Genomic DNA, 24,464 nt, shown 5'->3' with positions numbered 1-24,464 from the left:
CTGTAAATACTGTTAGCATATACTGTTTCAAGTAAATGATTAGAAATCGGGGGCGGCCACGGCGTGCGGCGTGCGCGGGGTGCTGGGAAGGGGCTGGCCTCGGGGCCCGCATCTCGTGGTCGTGCGGTAGCGTTCTCGCTTCCCACGCCCGGGTTCCCGGGTTCGATTCCCGGCGGGGTCAGGGATTTTCTCTGCCTCGTGATGGCTGGGTGTTGTGTGCTGTCCTTAGGTTAGTTAGGTTTAAGTAGTTGTAAGTTCTAGGGGACTGATGACCGTAGATGTTAAGTCCCGTACTGCTCAGAGCCATTTGAACCATTTGACTGGCCTCGGGACGGGCCGGCGCGCCGCAAGGCGGTACTCGGTGCTTGTCGGAAGTGCCTGAATCAGCGCGACCCTTCACTCAGCACTGCGGTGCGGCGTTTCTCGACCGGCACTACTCTCTGAGTTCGGCAGAATAGCGGTTCCAACACTGTTTACCCTTCACTGTTTGTTCGCGGTATGAAGAACGTTCACAGACCCAGTGGCCGTTTGCGCAGAAAGGGACAGTCTAGCGAACTCTCGTCACAAGCCTAGTGGGGATGGGTATGACTGAATAGAGGGGCGAGAATTCGCACTTCACGTAAGCGACGGGTACTGTTCATTTGCTATGAAACGACATTACAGTGTCACGTAGGAAGAATTTAAACATTTGCATGACAATGAAAGAGCGAAATACACTGAAGAGCCAAAGACACTGGTACATCTGCCATGCCCGCAGAAGTGCAACACGACGTTGCATGGACACGACTAATATTTGAAGTAGTGCTGGAGGGAACTGACACCATGAATCCTGCAGGGCTGTCCATAAATTCGGTAGAGTACGACGGGGAGAAGATCTCTACTGAACAGCACGTTAGAGGGCATACCAGGTATGCTCAATAATGTTCACGCCAGGGGAGTTTAGCGGCCAGCGGAAGGGTTTAAACTCAGAAGAGTGTTTCTGGAGCCACTCTGTAGCAATTCTAGAACTGTGGGGTGTCGCATTGTCCTGCTGAAATTGCCCAAGACCGTCGGAATGCACAATGCACATGAAAGAATGCAGGTGGTCAGACAGGATGCTTACGATCGTGTCACCTTTCAGAGTCGTATCTAGACGTATCTAGTGTCCCATACCACTCCAACAGCACGCACCCCACAGCAACTTCAACAGTCCGCTGATCACATGCAAGGTGCATGGATTCATGACGTGGTCTCCATACCCGTACACGTCCATCCGCTTCAAACTAGACACGTCCGACCAGGAAAGATGTTTCTTTTCCTGTCATTAACATGGCAATGTTGTTGTTGACAGGCACAGGCGAGGCTTAAAGCTTTGTGTCGTGCAGTCATCGAGGGTACACGAGTGGGCCTTCGGCTCCGAATGCCCTAATCGATGATGTTTCATTGAATGGTTCGCACGCTGACACCTGTTGATGACTCAACATTGAAATCTGCAGCAATTTGCGGAAGGGCTGCATTTCTGTCACTTTGGACTATTATCTTCATCTACATCTACATCTACATCTATACTCCGCGAGCCACCTTACGGTGTGTGGCGGAGGGTACTTATTGTACCACTATCTGATCCCCCCTTCCCTGTTCCATTCACGAATTGTGCGTGGGAAGAACGACTGCTTGTAAGTCTCCGTATTTGCTCTAATTTCTCGGATCTTTTCGTTGTGATCATTACGCGAGATATATGTGGGCGGTAGTAATATGTTGCCCATCTCTTCCCGGAATGTGCTCTCTCGTAATTTCGATAATAAACCTCTCCGTATTGCGTAACGCCTTTCTTGAAGTGTCCGCCACTGGAGCTTGTTCAGCATCTCCGTAACGCTCTCGCGCTGACTAAATGTCCCCATGACGAATCGCGCTGCTTTTCGCTGGATCATGTCTATCTCTTCTATTAATCCAACCTGGTAAGGGTCCCACACTGATGAGCAATACTCAAGAATCGGACGAACAAGCGTTTTGTAAGCTACTTCTTTCGTCGATGAGTCACATTTTCTTAGAATTCTTCCTATGAATCTCAACCTGGCGCCTGCTTTTCCCACTATTTGTTTTATGTGATCATTCCACTTCAGATCGCTCCGGATAGTAACTCCTAAGTATTTTACGGTCGTTACCGCTTCCAATGATTTACCACCTATGGCATAATCGTACTGGAATGGATTTCTGCCCCTATGTATGCGCATTATATTACATTTATCTACGTTTAGGGAAAGCTGCCAGCTGTCGCACCATGCATTAATCCTCTGCAGGTCTTCCTGGAGTACGTACGAGTCTTCTGATGTTGCTACTTTCTTGTAGACAACCGTGTCATCTGCAAATAGCCTCACGGAGCTACCGATGTTGTCAACTAAGTCATTTATGTATATTGTAAACAATAAAGGTCCTATCACGCTTCCTTGCGGTACTCCCGAAATTACCTCTACATCTGCAGATTTTGAACCGTTAAGAATGACATGTTGTGTTCTTTCTTCTAGGAAATCCTGAATCCAATCACAAACCTGGTCCGATATTCCGTAAGCTCGTATTTTTTTCACTAAACGTAAGTGCGGAACCGTATCAAATGCCTTCCTGAAGTCCAGGAATACGGCATCAATCTGCTCGCCAGTGTCTACGGCACTGTGAATTTCTTGGGCAAATAGGGCGAACTGAGTTTCACATGATCTCTGTTTGCGGAATCCATGTTGGTTATGATGAAGGAGATTTGTATTATCTAAGAACGTCATAATACGAGAACACAAAACATGTTCCATTATTCTACAACAGATTGACGTAAGCGAAATAGGCCTATAATTATTCGCATCTGATTTATGACCCTTCTTGAAAATGGGAACGACCTGCGCTTTCTTCCAGTCGCTAGGTACTTTACGTTCTTCCAGCGATCTACGATAAATTGCTGATAGAAAGGGGGCAAGTTCTTTAGCATAATCACTGTAGAATCTTAAGGGTATCTCGTCTGGTCCGGATGCTTTTCCGCTACTAAGTGATAGCAGTTGTTTTTCAATTCCGATATCGTTTATTTCAATATTTTCCATTTTGGCGTCCGTGCGACGGCTGAAGTCAGGGACCGTGTTACGATTTTCCGCAGTGAAACAGTTTCGGAACACTGAATTCAGTATTTCTGCCTTTCTTCGGTCGTCCTCTGTTTCGGTGCCATCGTGGTCAACGAGTGACTGAATAGGGGATTTAGATCCGCTTACCGATTTTACATATAACCAAAACTTTTTAGGGTTCTTGTTTAGATTGTTTGCCAATGTTTTATGTTCGAATTCGTTGAATGCTTCTCTCATTGCTCTCTTTACGCTCTTTTTCGCTTCGTTCAGCTTTTCCTTATCAGCTATGATTCGACTACTCTTAAACCTATGATGAAGCTTTCTTTGTTTCCGTAGTACCTTTCGTACATGATTGTTATACCACGGTGGATCTTTCCCCTCGCTTTGGACCTTAGTCGGTACGAACTTATCTAAGGCGTACTGGACGATGTTTCTGAATTTTTTCCATTTTTGTTCCACATCCTCTTCCTCAGAAATGAACGTTTGATGGTGGTCACTCAGATATTCTGCGATTTGTGCCCTATCACTCTTGTTAAGCAAATATATTTTCCTTCCTTTCTTGGCATTTCTTATTACACTTGTAGTCATTGATGCAACCACTGACTTATGATCACTGATACCCTCTTCTACATTCACGGAGTCGAAAAGTTCCGGTCTATTTGTTGCTATGAGGTCTAAAACGTTAGCTTCACGAGTTGGTTCTCTAACTATCTGCTCGAAGTAATTCTCGGACAAGGCAGTCAGGGTAATGTCAGTCGTCGATGGTCCCGTTCTTGAAGGATATTTTTCCGGCCGCAGCGATGTCGCAGATTTGAAGTTTTACCGGATTCCTGATATTCACAGTACACTCGTGAAATGGTTGTACGGGAAGATCCCCACTTCATCGCTACCTCGGAGATGCTGTGTCCCATCACTCGTCGCCAACTGTAACACCACGTTCAAACTCACTTAAATCTCGATAACTTGCCACTGTAGAGGCAGTAACCGATGTAACAACCGCGCGAGACCCTTGTCTTATATAGGCGTTGCCGACCGAGGCGCCGTAATCTGCCTGTTTACATATATCTGTATTTGACTACGCATGCATATACCAGTTTGTTGTGCGCTTCAGTGTATTACAACAATCGACAGACGGGATTCATTGCTCTGTACATAAAAAAATGCTTTGCGCTAATTTTGCAGGCATTATGGACTTGAAGAATTTGGTGGTACAAATGGTAAAATTCATGAAGGTTATTACATTTTCATTTACATTTTCAACTACAACTGTTTTCAGTGTAAATGAACAAGCAGTATGGAGACATCATATATTACTGCAAAGAAGATTGGTGAAGTCAAGGGGCATACCTGGCACGATATTTTGATTTAAAACTCATTATTGTTGAATATATGAAGGAAAACGCAGTGCACGAACGAGAAGTAGAACTGCACTTGGCTGGACACTATCCACAGTAGGACATTGCAAGGCAAGAAACAACTTGTTTCCGATATCATATGCATTCAAAAAGAAAATCGCTTTGTAGAAGGGGACACATTCTGACAAAGACAGTCCGGTTCCCTAAGCTCACTGTGGCCATGCAAGAATTAGAAGGCTACTTTATAAAGATTTCGGGGACACTGTCAGTCTTGCACTTCTTTTCGAACTGTGTTTGAGATCATTTGCCATTTCATTTGAAAGCTCCCCTGTGGATGTGCAGATGTAACTGAGTAACCTGAATAGTTCCAGTGTTAATGACAAATATTTTTACGTTAAAACTGTCCAGGACGTCCATATAACTTTCGTCAGGGAGAGTTTTCATCACTCCATAAAGAGGTTGCAAAAGTGCTACATTATTTCCATCAACATATTGTAACGTATTACTATGTTTACGACGTTGCTCATCGAGCCATATACGTTATCTCGCATTTCTAGCTGCTTCTCTCACACAAGTAACGATAAAAATTCAGAAATTCAGGGTCGCCACCAGCTCAAGTCCTTCCTAACCATTTAGAAAAAAAAACGGAACTTGAAAATTGTTAGTTTAATTACTTTAATAATTTAATTACAGGTATGCAAATTTGTTTAAGTAGCCAGATAAACAGCACACCATGTATTGCATGAAGCAATTTGATTAATTCAGGATTGGAAATCGGAGTAAGTGGGTAAGATCAACATCACAGAGTTTATCTTTCACGTAGATTATTTATTGTATCTAAGTATTTGGTTTCACATCCTAACTACACATAACTGGTGCTTGACTAGAAATATTTAAATAAGAATTACGTGAAAATGTAACAGAGCACAGTTTAACTACAGCAAGAAGAAACACAGAAAACGGGGTGGGAGACAAAGATACTATCATCTCCTTTGCGTTCATACCATAAAAATCTCTCAGTGAGATTCGCATTACGATTCTACGCATGCACTATTCTGGACAGAGGTTTAACCAACGCACGAGGCTGTGAGATAATTATTCAACATACTAACTGCGTCTGCTGCTTGCAAATGGCCGAACTAGAGCACGTGATGCATTCTGACTCAAACTGTTGTGCTGCTTTGTAGAAAGCGCACGAAAGCACAGATATTCTTACAGAAATTTTAGCTCATTAAACAAGCAAACTGTTAAAATAAAGCCTTTTGCAGTGCCGTGCTGGACCAGAAGGGTCATTGATTACCAAATACGTGGCACAAAATCGACACACAGACAAAAGCAATTTCCACAAAATATAAGATTAAAAATCATTAAAAAAAATAACGCGCTTCACACGCTTCAGTTAAGCTGAAGTTCTTAAGTATTTCACCAGTTAAACATAACGCAGTCCTAACTCAACCTGCTTCCTACCACCTGAAATCCCCTTTAAGAGCCACGATCCGTACTCACCAAGCGTTCACCGAAGAGTGCAGCTTCCTGTTTCCAGATTACCTAGCTTCCCGTGCAGCGGAAGCTACCAGAGGGGTAGCCATCCGTCACCAACCTCACACACAAAAACAGCCTTCGACACAGCCTTCGACTAAGATGGGTAAATCTCTCTGTTCAGGTATTGGAAATCTAAGTTGGTCATCCTGTACTCTCCTTCGAACGAGAAGCAACATCGTCTGCTCCCAGCAGACGATGACCAATTCAGCGATTCCCACAAAACAAAACCGGAACCCCACATTAAAAAACACATATAATAATCAATAGGACTTATTTCAGTGCTCAGTCTTTCTGGAAGAGTTCATGAATTGAGCTAAAGTCAGGTAGTGAAGTGAATACACTCCTGGAAATGGAAAAAAGAACACATTGACACCGGTGTGTCAGACCCACCATACTTGCTCCGGACACTGCGAGAGGGCTGTACAAGTAATGATCACACGCACGGCACAGCGGACACACCAGGAACCGCGGTGTTGGCCGTCGAATGGCGCTAGCTGCGCAGCATTTGTGCACCGCCGCCGTCAGTGTCAGCCAGTTTGCCGTGGCATACGGAGCTCCATCGCAGTCTTTAACACTGGTAGCATGCCGCGACCGCGTGGACGTGAACCGTATGTGCAGTTGACGGACTTTGAGCGAGGGCGTATAGTGGGCATGCGGGAGGCCGGGTGGACGTACCGCCGAATTGCTCAACACGTGGGGCGTGAGGTCTCCACGGTACATCGATGTTGTCGCCAGTGGTCGGCGGAAGGTGCACGTGCCCGTCGACCTGGGACCGGACAGCAGCGACGCACGGATGCACGCCAAGACCGTAGGATCCTATGCAGTGCCGTAGGGGACCGCACCGCCACTTCCCAGCAAATTAGGGACACTGTTGCTCCTGGGGTATCGGCGAGGACCATTCGCAACCGTCTCTATGAAGCTGGGCTACGGTCCCGCACACCGTTAGGCCGTCTTCCACTCACGCCCCAACATCGTGCAGCCCGCCTCCAGTGGTGTCGCGACAGGCGTGAATGGAGGGACGAATGGAGACGTGTCGTCTTCAGCGATGAGAGTCGCTTCTGCCTTGGTGCCAATGATGGCCGTATGCGTGTTTGGCGCCGTGCAGGTGAGCGCCACAATCAGGACTGCATACGACCGAGGCACACAGGGCCAACACCCGGCATCATGGTGTGGGGAGCGATCTCCTACACTGGCCGTACACCACTGGTGATCGTCGAGGGGACACTGAATAGTGCACGGTACATCCAAACCGTCATCGAACCCATCGTTCTACCATTCCTAGACCGGCAAGGGAACTTGCTGTTCCAACAGGACAATGCACGTCCGCATGTATCCCGTGCCACCCAACGTGCTCTAGAAGGTGTAAGTCAACTACTCTGGCCAGCAAGATCTCCGGATCTGTCCCCCATTGAGCATGTTTGGGACTGGATGAAGCGTCGTCTCACGCGGTCTGCACGGCCAGCACGAACGCTGGTCCAACTGAGGCGCCAGGTGGAAATGGCATGGCAAGCCGTTCCACAGGACTACATCCAGCATCTCTACGATCGTCTCCATGGGAGAATAGCAGCCTGCATTGCTGCGAAAGGTGGATATACACTGTACTAGTGCCGACATTGTGCATGCTCTGTTGCCTGTGTCTATGTGCCTGTGGTTCTGTCAGTGTGATCATGTGATGTATCTGACCCCAGGAATGTGTCAATAAAGTTTCCCCTTCCTGGGACAATGAATTCACGGTGTTCTTATTTCAATTTCCAGGAGTGTAAGTTGTACCGAATTCGACAAGCGTCTTATGAAACGACTTCACAGAGACGTTTCAATATGTATGTGAACGACCTTTTTGACTAAATGAGTCACAATTACGTGGTAACTTGAGTGTGAAATGCTCTGTGTCTGTATGCCCACAGTTTGTACCAGATAGAAATTATAGAGCGTCTTTAGCGCGCCAAAATAATTAAATAAGATGGAAAATTTGTTTTGTTTGTGATCTGTGATGTTGAGAAATGAGAAATATAAAACCGAGTCGTGTGCAGTACGGCTGTACTGCTATTCACAGGCAGCGTATTCACAGTTCTCCCCTCTTCGCCCACCTCGCGCTCAGAAAGCGTGGCGTGGCGACGAGGGAAACGTTCAGCGAGGCTGAATGCCCCCACACTCTCTCCCGGCCATGCAATCTTGGCCTCCCCTGTTCTAAACAATGCCTCATTTATGACTCTACTGGTGGTAACTGCCAGTTACACAGTAGTCTCTCTACAGCAGGCTCTGCGACTACAGTTTTAGTTTCAAACGTGGATGGCACACGTACCCGTAAGTCTACAGTAACAGCTATGGGTGGTGGCAGAACAGAGAAGTACCTGTATTGAAAACTGATGTTTCTTCGGTTTTGGCTATTCAAGCTGAGACTACTCACCTCACCAGTGTAACTGGTGACGTAGCGGCGAAGCCAACGATATTAACTGCGGAAATGTGGGTCAAATGTAGCATCTCCATTCCGGAGCAGCTGTCTGCCTGAGCCATTTATTGACTCGTGCTACACCTTGTGTTTAGACTGCATTGATTTTCCTTTTCTTCCCCTGACATCTTTGCTTGACATGTTGCCTGTCATTAAGTGGCTGCTTGGTTGTCTTTTCCCTCTGCTATCGATATCTGCGTTTTTGCTTCCGGGAAACTGCTATGGAGGAAGTGAGATATTTGACCCGTTGTAACCTCGGGTGGTGGCGCGGAAGTAGGGGCGTTGCGCGCAGAGAGAGTCTGGTAGACACGGGAGGGCAGTGTGGCTCTCCAGCGCGAAGCAGGCGAAGTCGGTTGTACCGAGTCGCCACGTGATGTACATCGCTTGTGTGTAACGAGCGGGTCGAGTTGACCGAAGAGCTCCCCGCTTGTTGGTTGTATACAGAATCGCCTCACGAGTAGTTGCTGTTCATTTCGCTTTGGTGGGATGTTAACAAGCTTCTTTAAATCCTCCGTCTCAAGACTGGAGTTTAGAAGGAGACAACTCACATGAAGGAGCGGTCACTACCCGTCAACGTTGCAGAGAAGACGTGAACTGCGGTGACAGAGCGTGTTGTCACGTGACCGTGGCGTGTTGGGTACGCTGGCGACGCGTGCGCGGTCGGATGTGTGGATCCTTGTCATCGGAGGTTGTGTACTGCCTGTTCGAGCATAATTGCAAGCTAAGTTCGTGGAATGCCTAATCATTAAGTAATAATTTTGTGTAACCAGCACCCCTTCTGCCTTGTGGCCTCAGCGACCGGGTTTGCTGTCCCCGGCACCGGTGTAATTGAAGACAGTGATCTTTCCTCCTCCTCTCGTTACTGCCCGATGGGAGGTGTAGTTTTGGCAGTTTAATGGTTTCACTATTCTGTCGTGGGTTATGAGTAAATTCATGCTTCTTGTTGGTTGATCATGTGGTGGCTCATTCAGGACTGTGTGGTGTAATGTTTCCTTGCACGAGGTTAGCTCTAATTCTGTCAGCAAGTTAAGCCACCTTATAACAAGTTTTCGCTGGCTAAAAGTCGGTGCAGTGACCAGCCTGAGAGTGGCAATTGTGTTTACGGGCGTTTTAAACTGGTCAGTATTCTGTCTAGCCTGAGCATCCCTGAGTGGGTGATTTGTGGCCACCTTACACGGGTCCGTTATATCTGTATGTCCTAATGGTATTCCAGGACACTTCTGTTGAAAATTTTTTTAAATTCCTCCAAATTCGTAAATTCCTTTTATTGCCATTAATCGTGTGTTTGCTGAGACCTGTTTTTTTTATTTTTATTTTTATGGCGGTGTTGGTAGCTTCACCACCTCACGGTACTTTATTAACAAAGTTCTGTATTTACTTTAGTATCCTGTTTACTAATGTTCTTAAATTTTTTAAAATTGTTGTATTGTTATAAATTACTTTGATTGGCGTTAGCGGCGTGTTCAAAAGGCTGTTTATTGCCTTACTGCTAGTTTCTGTAAGATACGAATAAAACATTTGTGAAAATCTCAACTCGACAGTAAACTACTAGAAATTTGGCCCCGTTTCCCAACTTGTTGTGTGGCTTGTACTAACCGCAACCGTAACCACTGTGTGTGTGTAACACGTACTGCCCGTTAGTGTCTCATAAAGTTTTCAATGGAACAACTCGGCGAAACGTCACTGCGTGCTTAGTTACGTCCAACCGTACGCCGAGCACACGGCGCAGCTGGTGCCAAAGTCGGGCTAGCGCAATCACTCGGTCTTGCCACTGTCCGCGCAGGAATTCCTCGTCGGCCGCGCCCCGGATACCAATCGGCAAACAATCTGCCGCGCCGCTGGCATACCGCCAATATCCGCAAATCGCGATATAATTGGAAGGAACAGCAATCCAATTACTGACGAGGCGAGCGTTCCGCGACGGCCCGTGCGTTATTCTGGCCGCGGAGCCGTCTGGCGGCAGCTGGCGCAGTCGCCACACCCCACTCTCTCTCTCTTTCCTTCCTTTTTTCTCTGTCTTTCGCTAGTCGAGTTCTCGATTGACTGACATCCTGTCTCCATCGGCGAAATACTCAGCTCCCTTACCACTAACCCACTAAGTAGGCATGACAGATACACTGATCAGTCAGAACATACGACCACCTGCCAAATACCAGGTATGTCCATCTTTGGCACGTATAACAGCGGCGACGCGTCGTGGCATGGAAGCAGTAGGTCGTCGGAGGGAGGTGGCACCACACGTGCTCATACAAGTCGCCTAATTCATTAAATTCCGGGTAGGATGGTGATAAGCTCTGACGGCATTATCAATCGCATCCCAGATGTGTTCAATTGGGTTCAGATCTGCTGAGTGGGGGACGAGCACATCACCTGGAACTCGCATCTGTGTTTCTCTAACCACTCCGTCACACTCCTAGCCTTGTCAAATGCCACATTATTGAAAAATGCCACTGCCATCGGGAAATATAACTGTCATGGAGTGGTGTACGTGGACTCCAACCAGTCTATTTTACTCCTTCGCCATGACGGTGGCTTCTACAAGCTCCACGGGACCCACAGATGGTTCAAATGGCTCTGAGCACTGTGGGACTTAACATCTGAGGTCATCAGTCCCCTAGACTTAGAACTACTTAAACCTAGCTAACCTAAGGACATCACACACATCCATGCCCGAGGCATGCGACCGTAGCAGCTGCGCGGTTCCGGACTGAGCGCCTAGAACCGCTATGCCACCGCGGCCGGCGGACCTACAGATGCCCAAGTGATTGTTTCCCAGACTATAAAGGAGCCGCCGCCAGCTTGTCTCTGTCTCGCAGAACAACTATCAAGGAGCTGTACCACTGGAAGACGACGGATTCGCGCCCTCCGTTCAACATGATGAAGAAGGTATCAGGATTCATCATACTATACAACGCTGTGCCACAGCAGTAACGTCCGGTGCCGATGCTGACGACCAAGTGCCATTTCAGTCGTAGTTGCTGGTATCAAGGTGTCAGCATTGGCCCATGCTTGGGTAGTCGGCTGTGGAGCAGCATCGTTAGAAGTGTTCAGCGCACTCTGTGTCCAGACACATTCTGCCCAGCAATAAAGTCTGATGTTTGTCTGCCACAGTTCGCCGCGTGTCCTGTTTTACTAGTCTGCCCAGCCTACGACATCCGACATCTGTAACGAGGGGTTGCGCCCCTCACGACGCCTGGACGTCGTTTCACTTGGTCTCACCACGTGTTGAAGACACTCACCACAGCAGTCCTCGAACACCGAGTGGTTTCCGAAGTTCTCGCGCCCAGCAAGTCGTGGAGTGTCAGAAATGCTCGTGCCAAGCAACCGCGCCATCAAAATCTGCCTCGGTGAAACCCTGATATATCGGGCGCCTTCCTCATTCTACAGATGGACAGCACGCTCACTGGTGCTACGTGCACCATGCCTGCCTCTAACAGTCATCCCTCACCAGCCGACGCTGCTATCGTCTGGACTGGTTTATACCAATAGCGGGACGGTTTTCGTAATCCTTTCGCCGATCAGTGTATGTCAGTCCATGATCTGCTAGTTCTTAATAAAATTGAATGGTATGCCTGTCCGCAGCATCCCTCGGCTTGCAGCTATGCAGAATGTCGGGTTTCTGGCAGATTGATGGTGGAGTTGTCGTTGCGGTCTTCAGTCTGAAGAGTGGTTTGATGCAAATCTCCATGCTACGCTATCCTGCACCAGAATCTTCATATCGGAATAACTTTTGCAACCCACATCTTCCTGAGTCTGCTTACTGTATTCATCTCTTGGTCTCTGTCTCTGCGATTTTTACCGCCCACACATCCCTCCAATTCTAAACTGACGATCCCTTGGTGTCTCAGAATGTTCCCTATTAACCTAACCCTTTTTTGTTGAAGTTGTGCCACAAATTTCTTGTCTCCCCATTTCTCTTCAGTACTTCCTCGTTAGTTACATGATCGACGCATCTAATATTTAACATTCTTCTTTAGTACCACATTTCGAAAGCTTCTATTTTCTTTTTATTAAAAATGTTTATCGTCTATGTTTCACTTCCATACATGGCTACACTCCAGACAAATACTTTCAGGAACGACTTTCTATATTCGATGTTAACAGATTTCTCTTCGTTAGAAATGCTTTTCTTGGCAATGCCACTCCACATTTTATATCCTCTCTACTTCGGCTATCATCAGTTTTTTGCTGCCCAAATAGCAAAAGTAATTTACTACTTTAAGTTCAAATGGCTCTGATATCATTAGTCCCCTAGAACTTAGAACTACTTAAACCTAACTAACCTAAGGACATCACACACATCTATGCCCGCGGCAGGGTTCGAACCTGCCACCGTAGCGGTCGCGCGGTTCCAGACTGAAGCGCCTACAACCGTTCCTACTATAAGTGTCTCGTTTCCTAATCTGATTCCTTCAGCATCACCTGATTTAATTCGACTACATTCCGTTATCCTTTTTTCTAGTTGGTGAAGTTCATCTTATATCCTCCTTTCAAGACGATGTCCATTCGTTCAACTGCCCTTTCAAGTCCTTTGCTGTAACAGAATTACAATGTTCAAAATGTTCACTCAATCCATTTCCCTTTTTAATTTTTCTAATCAACCTGCCAGGTAAAGGGATCTAACATTTCACGCTCCAATCCGTAGAATGCAAGTTTTATTTCTATTGGTGACAGCATCCTCCTGAGTAGACCCCACCCAGAGATCCGGAATATTTTATCCAAGAGGACGCGATCATCATTTAACCATACGGTAGAGGTGCAAGCCCTGGGAAAAAATTAAGCCTGTAATTTCCCCTTGCTTTCAGCCATTCGCAGTTCCAGCACAGCAAGGCCATTTCAGTTGATCTTACAAGGCTAGATCAGTCAATGAGACAGACTGATGCCCCTGCAACTACAGAAAAGGCTGCTGCCCCTCTTCAGGAACCACTCATTTATCTGGCCTCTCAACAGATACCCTTCCGTTGTGGATGCACCTATTGTACGGCTATTTTTATCGCTTAGGCACGCAAGCCACCCCACCAACGGCAAGTTCCATGGTTCATTGGGGTGAGGGAGGGGAGGGGCGGGAGGGGCAAGGTTAAAATGCTACTAATTAGTGATCACTACGCCAGATGGTACCTCTCGTCAGTAAAGAAATGTAGTCCTTGCGAGTAACAACGCTTTTTTTTTTTTGTTTATACTGCTAAGGACGCAAATAAATAGCGCAGGTGCCACTTCTACCATTTTGTCAGGAAAATCAAAAAAACATTGTATCTCTTTTTGCATGTAACTTTTAAGTATCCTGAGAACTGAATAGGTATTTTGACATAGAGCAGTAAGGAGAAAACTGGCCACAGTCGTTGACTCAGCACCCATCTTCACTAAATGGCCAATGTCACACCACTGCTCTATTGAAAGCCATTGTCGGCAAAGGTCACCCCCTACCCATGGCACCCACTCCCCTTCTCACCCCTGCTTCCCCACTTCTCTCTCACTCAACACGACTAATACGGTATCCGTACATGGTGGGGATGGGATCATCATGAAGTGCTATCACCAGAGATCAGTCAGTACAGTGTGTATAGATTTTGGATCAGAGTCCCAGAAACTTTGCAGTCTGCGAGCCATTTGCTTCATCTTTCATCAGGCCATAAGTGTTACTGGCAGCATATCCAGACGTGTGGAATTCCTCAGGTTTGTACCTAATTACTTAATATGGATCACAGCCTTTCACCCAGTATATGAAACTATCGGAACCCATGTAAAGTAAACCAAGTGTAGCGAAGGTAGGCTGTACAAACTCATAGTGGAAACTGTTTAGAAACATACAGAACACACATTCCGATAAAGGCAGGCTTCGTGAACTACACTGAAACTTCAGCCATCTCCAAAGCGACTAGGCCTTCACGGAAGACTGTGAAATGTTCCCTTAGAACAATCTATACACCACTGTGCTTAAACTGACACACAATATTTTTAGCGCAACGTAATCTGACTTCCAATAATCCCTACAAAAGAATGGCCCTGACTAACATTAACCTATACCCTTCACAAATCACTTACCTCACAAAAATCTTCGTTACTGGAACTACTGCAATACAGCGAGCGCCACTACTGCCAGCTAAATAAAAGATTCAAACTACGGAAGGCACTAACTACTTATAGGCATAGTTAGCAAATGAAAGATTTTAATAGAGAACAAACAATGTATTTACCTTAATAGTCATAATATATATAGCAGTTCATAATATCCAGTATAACAAATTTCAAAACTCCGCCATCTCTCTCCCCACAACCACCACTGCTGGCGGCTCACCTCCAACTGCCCAACGCTACGCGCTGTTCACATCCAGCTGCCGCTGCCCAACACTACAATGGCAGACAACAATGCAAACTAGCCACAGACTGCACACAGCACAGCCAGTGATTTTCATACAGAGTGCTACGTGGTGGCGGCGTTACCAATATAAGAACCTAAACAGCCTACTTACATAGCCCCCATGCTCCCCACAAAAAATTTTACAAATTGTTTTGGGCGCTGGGAAATACATAGTTGTTAAAATTTTTCATATTCGTAATTACAAAATCAAATGCACACACTTATTGACACAATGTTGGTCAAAAGCTAAAATTTTCTCACAGTCCATAAAGATAGTCCTGATCATTCATCATAATAGTAATTACAGTTTTTTTTCACAAAGTCTCATTAGTGAAAAAAATTGCACGCAGAAGTAGTGGATTTCCATGCAGTCTTAAAGAAGTAGTGTTGTCCTTCCAACAGAAAGACAGTGCTGACTCTCGACATGCAGACAGGTAATGGGCCACAACAGAGCAAACCAACCGCAGAGTCATTCGATGTTTTGAAGAATATTGGTAGGTAGGTCATCACAGAGCAGACCCTGGTAGAGATTGTGGTATTGGTGGGCCACCAGAGGCGCAGACCCACTGCAGTCCTTGTAGATATAATGGTATTGGTGAGTCATCAAAGGTGTAGACCCACTGTAGTCCTTGTAGAGATGGCCAGCAGCCATCTGCTGCCACTGTGCAGGTGCAAAATCACCATCGAAGAGTCTTGCGGAGAAGATAGCAAGTCCATAAACCACCACTTGTGCACGCACAAAGTTTTTGGAATTGTCCTTAGAAGTCTTCCAGACATTATAGCAAGTCCATAAACCACCACTTGTAGACTCACGAAGTTTTTGGAATTGTCCTTAGAACCAGCAATGCTGTTATCCAGTCCCTTTCTGAATTAGTTTCACACGTGCAAACATTAACAGACCCAACTTCTCACATATTGTGCATTACTATGACCAACAGAAATGTGTACAGTGAAATGAATGCTTACACGTTACTTAATTTGATGAACTGGTGTCAATTACAATATTATAACATGAGAATACAATTACAAAGGTACAAAATGCATCATTAAAGAACATAACAATACAGATAACATTCGTAGTACAAGCTTTACGACAAAATAGAAATAAACATATACATCAATGTTAGAGGAATTATGAGATAAGTAGATATATAAAAGATCAGAATAATTATTGAAACATCAACTTCACACATGAGCATTAAAACAAAACAGAATAAATAATGTCTAAGCATATTTACAAGGTAAATAACATATTATTAATGCCAATTATATTTGAGGATAACAGTATTCCTCATCACAGTGAATGTACCTTAGTATTAGAATAAGAAAAAATTCTATGAAACTACACAGAGACAGGAAGAAAACAAATACACAAGGGTACACAAACACATAGTGGGATAACACAAAAGGAAAGGACAGGGTTCGTTTTCAGTGTAACATTTGGTACTGCAGTCCAACCCAAAACTTCATTCCATAGATCTTTCATCTTATTTCAACATTTGTTTCCACCAAAAAAATCCTATCCAAGCATGCTTTCTGTATTTATATGTTCACATGTTTCTTACCACAATAGTTATTTTCCATTATCTTACCTCATCATTTATTTCCAAGAAAATCCTACCTAAACCTGTTACCCTAAACCCTACTTTTTTTGTTCATATCCTCTTTCAAAATTCTTTTTTTGGCCACACCATTTTCTTATAGCTTCTCAATGCATTTCTTCCAATTCATCATAGTTAGTTTCTTATATAGTCTACCCCCTCTTAAGCTAACTTAAATCGACTGAGCTCAGATGCATAAACTACGGGATGAGGCAATGCAGCAGCACAAAACAATTAATACAAACAGCAATGACAAAAAATTGGAAATTGGTGAAGCAACAATATTACAACTAAGATAAGGCACTGTGCAGCAAACAAGAAAAATAAATCAGTAGTAAAACTAGCTTAGAAGAGTAAGACAAATTAAAATTCAGAAGCACTATGCCTGGCAAACAGCAGCAGCAAATATAAAAAATATAAAACTTATATCTTTATAAGACAAAGCTCAAGCAGAAAAAATATTACAGTAAAAATGGCCATGTTTAATACTTATGTCACATCTTAACACTAGAGTGATGCATCACAAAAACTTACTCTACCAAAAAAAAAATTACCAAGTAGTTGAAAAGAAAATTATGTATGCAGTTCCTGTGAAATGTCTTTGTGCTCCCCCATTTTTGGGAAATGTATTACAAAATTAGTATTTACGGGATCTGTAGACAGAAAATATTTATATTAGTTGTTGTTGTTGTTGTTGTTGTTGTCTTCGGTCCTGAGACTGGTTTGATGCAGCTCTCCATGCTACTCTATCCTGTGCAAGCTTCTTCATCTCCCAGTACCTACTGCAACCTACATCCTTCTGAATCTGCTTAGTGTATTCATCTCTTGGTCTCCCCCTACGATTTTTACCCTCCACACTGCCTTCCAATACTAAATTGGTGATCCCTTGATGCCTCATAACACGTCCTACCAACCGATCCCTTCTTCTGGTCAAGTTGTGCCACAAATTTCTCTTCTCCCCAATCCTATTCAATACTTCCTCATTAGTTATGTGATCTACCCATCTAATCTTCAGCATTCTTCTGTAGCACCACATTTCGAAAGCTTCTATTCTCTTCTTGTCCAAACTATTTACCGTCCATGTTTCACTTCCATACATGGCTACACTCCATACAAATACTTTCAGAAATGACTTCCTAACACTTAAATCTATACTCGATGTTAACAAATTTCTCTTCTTCAGAAACGCTTTCTTTGCCATTGCCAGTCTACATTTTAAGTCCTCTATACTTCGACCATCTTCAGTTATTTTGCTCCCCAAATAGCAAAACTCCTTTACTACTTTAAGTGTCTCATTTCCTAATCTAATACCCTCAGCATCACCTGACTTAATTCGACTACATTCCATTATCCTTGTTTTGCTTTTGTTTATGTTCATCTTATATCCTCTTTTCAAGACAGTGTCTATTCCGTTCAACTGCTCTTCCAAGTCCTTTGATGTCTCTGACATTATTACAATGTCATCGGCGAACCTCAAAGTTTTTATTTCTTCTCCATGGATTTTAATACCTACTCCGAATTTTTCTTTTGTTTCCTTTACTGCTTGCTCAATATACAGATTGAATAACATTGGGGAGAGTTTGCAACCCTGTCTCACTCCCTTCCCAACCGCTGCTTCCCTCTCATGCCCCTCGACTCTCATAACTGCCATCTGGTTTCTGTACAAATTGTAAATAGTCTTTCGCTCCCTGTATTTTACCCCTGCCACCTTTAGAATTTGAAAGAGGGTATTCCAGTCAACATTGTCAAAAACTTTCTCTAAGTCTACAAATGCTAGAAACGTAGGTTTGCCTTTCCTCAATCTTTCTTCTAGGATAAGTCGTAAGGTCAGTATTGCCTATGGAATCCAAACTGATCTTCCCCGAGGTCGGCTTCTACTAGTTTTTCCATTCGTCTGTAAAGAATTCGTGTTAGTATTTTGCAGCTGTGGCTTATTAAACTGATTGTTCGGTAATTTTCACATCTGTCAACACCTGCTTTCTTTGGGATTGGAATTATTATATTCTTCTTGGAGTCTGAGGGTATTTCGCCTGTCTCATACATCGTGCTCACCAGATGGTAGAGTCAGGACTGGCTCTCCCAAGGCTGTCAGTAGTTCTACTGGAATGTTGTCTACTCCGGGGGCCTTGTTTCGACTCAGGTCTTTCAGTGCTCTGTCAAACTCTTCACGCAGTATCGTATCTCCCATTTCATCTTCATCTACATCCTCTTCCATTTGCATAATATTGTCCTCAAGTACATCGCCCTTGTATAGACTCTCTATATACTGCTTCCACCTTTCTGCTTTCCCTTCTTTGCTTAGAACTGGGTTTCCATCTGAGCTCTTTATGTTCATACAAGTGGTTCTCTTATCTCCAAAGGTCTCTTTAATTTTCCTGTAGGCAGTATCTATCTTACCCCTAGTGAGATAAGCCTCTACATCCTTACATTTGTCCTCTAGCCATCCCTGCTTAGCCATTCTGCACTTCCTGTCGATCTCATTTTTGAGACGTTTGTATTCCTTTTTGCCTGCTTCATTTACTGCATTTTTATATTTTCTCCTTTCATCAATTAAATTCAATATTTCTTCAGTTACCCAAGGATTTCTACTAGCCCTCGTCTTTTTACCTACTTGATCCTCTGCTGCCTTCACTACTTCATCCCTCAAAGCTACCCATTCTTCTTCTACTGTATTTCTTTCCCCCATTCTTGTCAATTGTTCCTTTATGCTCTCCCTGAAACTCTCTACAACCTCTGGTTCTTTCAGTTTATCCAGGTCCCATCTCCTTAAATTCCCACCTTTTTGCAGTTTCTTCAGTTTTAATCTACAGGTCATAACCAATGGATTGTGGTCAGAGTCCACATCTGCCCCTGGAAATGTCTTAAAATTTAAAACCTGGTTCCTAAATCTCTGTCTTACCATTATATAATCTATCTGATACCTTTTAGTATCTCCAGAGTTCTTCCATGTATACAACCTTCTATCATGATTCTTAAACCAAGTGTTAGCTATGATTAAGTTGTGCTCTGTGCAAAATTCTACCAGGCGGCTTCCTCTTTCATTTCTTCCCCCCAATCCATATTCACCTACTATGTTTACTTCTCTCCCTTTTCCTACTATCGAATTCCAGTCCCCCATGACTATTAAATTTTCGTCTCCATTCACTATCTGAATAATTTCTTTTATTTCATCATACATTTCTTCAATTTCTTCGTCATCTGCAGAGCTAGTTGGCATATAAACATGTACTACTGTAGTAGGTGTGGGCTTCGTATCTATCTTGGCCACAATAATGCGTTCACTATGCTGTTTGTAGTAGCTTACCTGCATTCCTATTTTCCTATTCATTATTAAACCTACTCCTGCATTACCCCTATTTGACTTTGTGTTTATAACCCTGTAGTCACCTGACCAGACGTCTTGTTCCTCAGCCACCGAACTTCACTAATTCCCACAATATCTAACTTTAACCTATCCATTTCCCTGTTTAAATTTTCTAACCTACCTGCCCGATTAAGGGATCTGACATTCCACACTCTGATCCGTAGAACGCCAGTTTTCTTTCTCCTGATAACGACATCCTCTTGAGTAGTCCCCGCCCGGAGATCCGAATGGGGGACTATTTTACCTCCAGAATATTTTACCTAAGAAGACGCCATCATCATTTAATGATACAGTAAAGCTGCATGCCCTCGGGAAAAATTACGGCCGCAGTTTCCCCTTTCTTTCAGCCATTCGCAGTACCAGCACAGCAAGGCCGTTTTGGTTATTGTTACAAGGCCAGATCAATCAATCATCCAGACTGTTGCCCCTGCAACTACTGAAAAGGCTGCTGCCCCTCTTCAGGAACCACATGTTTGTCTGCCCTCTCATCAGATACCCCTCCATTGTGGTTGTACCTACGGTACGGCTATCTGTATCGCTGAGGCACGCAAGCCTCCCCACCAACGGCAAGGTCCATGGTTCATATTAGTACATCTATAAAATTCTATTTTAACCAATGCTGCAGTGCAGCTAGAAACTTGATATTAAACAAAATGTGTAAATAAATACATAAAGCAAGCCATATGGCATTTTTCTCAACTAGCAAGACAATAGCCATGAAATGTTGCTCATAGTTTCATTAGGCATTTCAGTAAATATCGTAAATTACAAGCTCCACAGTATGCTTTCAACAAGGAAATGTCAATATCGAGGATAATGGCCTCCCTTTTTTTTTCTACCTGTGCTTCCGAAAAGGCACACCCTAATGACTTGTTCTCCAGGCGTCTGACACAGCTGGGTGCCCACGATGCATTACGTGCAGGTGGTCACTTAACTTTCTTACGGAAACATTTACGACAGCAGTTTCCGCTACAGTGACAGTCTCATATACAAAATTTCACAGGTCGAGAATTTGCGTTGCAAATGTGTAGAAACAAAATCTTATGAATATTACAGTGTCCAAAAAATTTTCGTTGGCATTGTAATACATTCACGCATTTACAAACATTTCATAACTCTTAAAGTATGATTCTTGGTTTCCATCATCCTTATTCACAAATCAGCGTCACTAACCACTACTCATTATTCCTTACTTTATTACACATATCAATATTCGTCAACACTTCTTCAATATTTCATCATAAGAGATACGTAGCATAATCAAATAACTCATATAGCATCAGCCTATTAATCATAAACATACCTCAGCAGCATAATACACATCGTCGTCATAATAATAGCATCATAACACCTCAGTCAAATCTCAAAAACGTCGTAGCTTTCTGCAATAATTTCAAAACCTAAAGAAAATTCTCTGCTCATTTCAGTAGTGTCATCTACCTCAAACGTACTTTAAAAATCATGATCTCTTACCAAATACATCATTCAAAGCTCTCATAGTATCACAATGGGTCCGAAAAAATATGAACAGTTCACACAGTACAGACAAAATACAATTTCGTAAGTGTGAAGTAATCCAACTCTGTAATTGCGTAAACATGTGTCACTGAGGTAATAAAAAAGTTTGTCTCTCTCAGTTAAATGATCAGATAGCTGTGTAATTTATGTATTAGAGAAATATGGTACCGATGTGTAAAGTTGTATAAGCAAATACCATATTAGCTAGGGCTCCTTGTGCTTGCCAAACACATGGTACAAAGCAGGCGTGTACCCCCCTGAGGATTAATGTAATTATACCCTCAGATGTTACAGATTACAGCAATGGAATGAAATGTATCACAGAAAACTTTCTTTGAATTTCAAAAATCTTGAAAAATAAATGGTTTAAGTACAAAATTAAGCACTCAAATGCGTGTCCTGTAGCGCTAAATGTGCATCTTGTTGTAAGATAATCTCTGTGGAAGTGTCGTAGTTATTGTCCTCCAAAAGCTAAGTTCTGCAGAAGCCAATGTACTTACCTCATGATACACAAAAGTGAAATGCTTTGCATATAGATATCTTAGTTATTACGCTTATTGTTGTGATGAAGAAATTACTGTGCTGTAACGTATTGTTGTCCTACGGAAAAGGCTGTCTCCATGTAGCCATAGCACAAAAGTCACCACTAAAACATGTCTCACTTTACAGAAGAATTAAAAAAAACTGTGCAGATATAAAACAGAAACAACTCAAAAGCAACATTGTAAATGGTCACTCATTAGTAGCGTCGTGATAAAATCGTGTAGCTGTCGCATAAACTAACCACTGTGTCATCTGGTATCTCTCAGAAAGTACTTTAATTCAGAATGTATTTTCAAGTAAACCAAAATGTTGCATTAAAATCTCATTAGCAGTACTGGTAAATGTTCTAAGTATGTGAGCCTTATAGTCGTTACGTAATCGTGCAGCTAACAAGCAAGAATGTACACTTACAATAAGACTGTGTCGTCTGTTCGCAATAACAATGCATTTGTAATTACTGTTTAAATAAGTTCTCTTAGCTCTTGATTGGATATTTAACTTCAAATATTGTTGCATGGTAACAGTTTCTAAGTCTGACTAAGCATACAAGTAATGTAAAGTGAAAAATTTTATAGCAAAGACTAAGTTAAAACCCAGATTATCTTTCAATAAACGGTTTTACATGAGAAACGTGGTGCAGTCCTTTACTCTTCCTAGTACTCAGAGTTTCAACTGAATGCAATTATCATGCTGTATTCGTCCGTAAAGAATACTGGAATTTTGCTCAAGGTTAGCGTCAATGTTATTTTTCCCTGAGCCAGCGGGCGCAAGTGGCTGCCTGCGGTGTGAGTCATTGTCTGTTTCTTTGTTGGGGCGCGTCGTTATTGGGATTAGGAGACCTAACTTCTACAAACTCACTGTGACGAGAGAGCCCCGCTCTGTTTGAGTCCCGCCAGTTCTGATGAAATTCAGGTCTGTCGTTTTGTCGGTAGTTTACATAGTTTCTTGTTTGTCGGTCATGTGGTGGAGAATTTCTCCTGGAATCGTAACTGCGCGCTGGACCATTGCGTCTAAAGTTATTCTTTCTCCCTTGATAATTATTATTTTGGTTCCCATATTGTCTGTTTCTCTGATTGGCTCTGTGATAGTCATTACCGAGGAGAGGTGATCTTTCCCTGTAATTATTACTACTCTGCCTGTCATACGGGTGGTGTCTGTTTTGGTCACGATTTACGTTGTGATAATAGCCTTGTCATGTCCATTTATTATTTCTGTCATCGTGGAATTGTGACAGATGTGACCTGTAATTGTTGTGCTCCTGTTTTCGCGTTCTGCGATTGTCAGTGTCAATTTCCAGTTCTTGTAACAGTCCCTGAAAAGCTTCAATGTCGTTTTTGCAACGTCCTGCCAAAATAATATGTCGTAAATGTTCAGGCAATTTGATTAAGCAAATGCAGATGAGTTCTGAGGGGCTGTATGGGTTTGACAGGTACGGATTCTTATGCAACATGTCTTCAAAATATTTCATAAGAATGGAAAATTCAGATTGTTCGAAACGTTTCATCATTATGATGCTATGTTTTACTCGGTTTTGTGTAGCTTGAGACCAATACGCTGAGAGGAAGGCATGATAAAATTCTCCTTCACTGTTACAATCGTGAATGACCGATCGCATTCTTACAGCTGGTTCATTCTCCAAGTAGCCACACATAAATTCTAATCTGTGTTCTAATGACCAGTTGGGAGGAAAACAATGAGAGAATTGATGGAGCCACGCTTGTGGATGAATGTCGTTGGCAGAATTCTTAAACGTTTTGAATTTACGTGTAGTAATGAACAGCTTATAATCAAAATCATCATGTCAGCAAGTCGCATGTCGGTCACTGTTACGTCGTTTCGGCGGTTCCATCTCAAAATTCGGTGTACCTTGCCAATTTCTTTCATAATTTCCGAAGTGCCCTGTGTTATTATTTTGTGGATGCTCCGTATTTCTATGTCCCTCTTCCCGTATTGGAGCGCGAGTGTCCTCTGAAATACGTAATTCTTGTATTACATGTGTCAGTATGAAACGTCCCCTTAGAACAATTAATACAAGACTGTGCTTAAACTGACACACAATATTTTTTTTAGCGCAACGCAATCTGACTTTCAGAAATCCCTACAAAGGAATGGCCCTGACTAACATTAACCTGTACCTTTCACAAATCACTTACCTCACCAAACATCTCCGTTACTCGAACTACTGCAATACAGCGAGCGCCACTACTGCCAGCTAAATAAAAGATTAAAGCTACGGAAGTCACTAACTACTGATAGGGATAGTTAGCATATGAAAGATTTTAATAGAGAACAAACAATGTATTTACCTTAATAGTCATAATATACACTCCTGGAAATGGAAAAAAGAACACAATGACACCGGTGTGTCAGACCCACCATACTTGCTCCGGACACTGCGAGAGGGCTGTACAAGCAATGATCACACGCACGGCACAGCGGACACACCAGGAACCGCGGTGTTGGCCGTCGAATGGCGCTAGCTGCGCAGCATTTGTGCACCGCCGCCGTCAGTGTCAGCCAGTTTGCCGTGGCATACGGAGCTCCATCGCAGTCTTTAACACTGGTAGCATGCCGCGACAGCGTGGACGTGAACCGTATGTGCATTTGACGGACTTTGAGCGAGGGCGTATAGTGGGCATGCGGGAGGCCGGGTG

The sequence above is a fragment of the Schistocerca cancellata genome, chromosome 3 (genome assembly GCF_023864275.1).
Source record: "Schistocerca cancellata isolate TAMUIC-IGC-003103 chromosome 3, iqSchCanc2.1, whole genome shotgun sequence".
Taxonomy (NCBI): domain Eukaryota; kingdom Metazoa; phylum Arthropoda; class Insecta; order Orthoptera; family Acrididae; genus Schistocerca; species Schistocerca cancellata.
The sequence above is the reverse complement of the archived record's forward strand: the minus strand, read 5'-3'. Positions refer to the sequence as shown.